Raw genomic sequence first — 2,098 nt, 5'->3', positions numbered from 1 at the left:
GATCTGTGGTGGTCCTGGTCTGATCGGTGGTGGTCCTGTCTGATCGTGGTGGACCTTGTGGTCCTGTTCTGATCTGTGGTGGTCCTGGTCTGATCGGTGGTGGTCCTGTCTGATCGTGGTGGACCTTGTGGTCCTGTTCTGATCTGTGGTGGTCCTGGTCTGATCGGTGGTGGTCCTGTCTGATCGTGGTGGACCTTGTGGTCCTGTTCTGATCTGTGGTCGTCCTGGTCTGATCGGTGGTGGTCCTGATCTGATTGGTGGTGTTCCTGGTCTGAATGGTGGTGGTCCTGGTCTGATCGGTGGCGATCATTGACTGATCGGTGGTGGTCCTGGTCTGATCAATGGTGGTCCTTGTCTGATTGGTGGTGGTCCTGGTCAGATCAGTGGTGGTCCTGGTCTGATCGGTGTCGATCATTGACTGATAGGTGGTGGTCTTGGTCTGATCGGTGGTGGTCCTGGTCTGATCGGTGGCGATCATTGACTGATCGGTGGTGGTCCTGGTCTGATCAATGGTAGTCCTTGTCTGATTGGTGGTGGACCTGGTCAGATCAGTGGTGGTCCTGGTCTGATCGGTGTCGATCATTGACTGATAGGTGGTGGTCTTGGTCTGATCGGTGGTGGTCCTGGTCTGATTGGTGGTGATCATTGTCTGATTGGTGGTGATCATTGTCTGATTGGTGGTGGTCCTGGTCAGATAGGTGGTGATCATTGTCTGATCGGTGGTGGTCCTGGTCTGGTCGGTGGTGGTCCTGGTCTGATCGGTGGTGGTCCTGGTCTGATGGGTGGTGATCATTGTCTGATCGGTGGTGGTCCTGATCTGATCGGTGGCGATCATTTACTGATTGGTGGTGATCGTGATCTGATCGGTGGTGATCCTGATCTGATCGGTGGTGGTCCTGTTTGATTGGTGGTGATCATTGTCTGATTGGTGGTGGTCCTGGAGGTGGTGATCATTGTCTGATCGGTGGTGGTCCTGGTCAGATAGGTGGTGATCATTGTCTGATCTGTGGTGGACCTGGTCTGATCGGTGATGGTTCTGATCTGACCAGTGGAGGTCCTGGTCAGATCGGTGGTGGGCCTGGTCAGATCGGTGGTGGGCCTGGTCTGATCGGTGGTGGTCCTGATCTGATCGGTGGTAGTCTTGGTCTGATGGGTGCTGATCATGGTCTGATGGGTGGTGGTCCTGCTCTGATTGGTGGTGGTCCTGATCTGATCGGTGGTGGTCCTGGTCTGATCAGTGGTGGTCCTGGTCTGAACGGTGGTGGTCCTGGTCTGATCTGTTGTGGTCCTGAATTAATCTGTTGTGGTACTTGTCTGATCGGTGGTGGTCCTGTCTGATCATATTGGTCCTGGTCTGATCGGTGGTTGTCCTGGTCTGATAGGTGGTGATCATTGTCTGATCAGTGGTGGTCCTGATCTGATCGGTGGTGGTCCTGATCTGATCGGTGGTGATCATTGTCTGATTTTTGGTGTTCCTGGTCTGATTGCTGGTGGTCCAGATCTGATCGGTGGTGATCACTGTCTGATGGTGGTGGTGATCACTGTCTGATGGTGGTGGTCCTTGTCTGATCGGTGTTGGTCCTTCTCTGATCGGTGTTGGTCCAGACTGATCGGTGTTAGTCCTGGTCTGATCGGTGGTTGTCCTGGTCTGATCGGTGGTGGTCCTGGTCTGATCAGTGGTGGTCCTGATATAATGGTGGTGGTCCTGGTCTGATCGGTGGTGGTCCTGGTCTGATCGGTGGTGGTCCTGATATAATGGTGGTGGTCCTGGTCTGATAGGTGGTGGTCCTGATAAAATCGTGGTGGTTCTGGTCTGATTGGTGGCGGTCCTGGTCTAATGGTGGCGGTCCTGGTCTAATGGTGGCGGTCCTGCTCTGATTGGTGGTGGTCCTGGTCTGATTGGTGGTGGTCCTGATATAATGGTGGTGGTCCTGGTCTGATCGGTGGTGGTCCTGTCTGATCGGTGGTGGTCCTGTCTGATCGGTGGTGGTCCTGTCTGATCATGGTGGTCCTGGTCTGATCCGTGTTGGTCCTGGTCTGATCCGTGGTGGTCCTGTTATTAATGTTGGTGGTCCTGGTCTGATAGGTGGTGGTCCTG

This window comes from Austrofundulus limnaeus, unplaced genomic scaffold (genome assembly GCF_001266775.1).
Source record: "Austrofundulus limnaeus strain Quisiro unplaced genomic scaffold, Austrofundulus_limnaeus-1.0 Scaffold978, whole genome shotgun sequence".
Lineage (NCBI taxonomy): Eukaryota > Metazoa > Chordata > Actinopteri > Cyprinodontiformes > Rivulidae > Austrofundulus > Austrofundulus limnaeus.
This window is presented reverse-complemented; position numbering follows the sequence as displayed.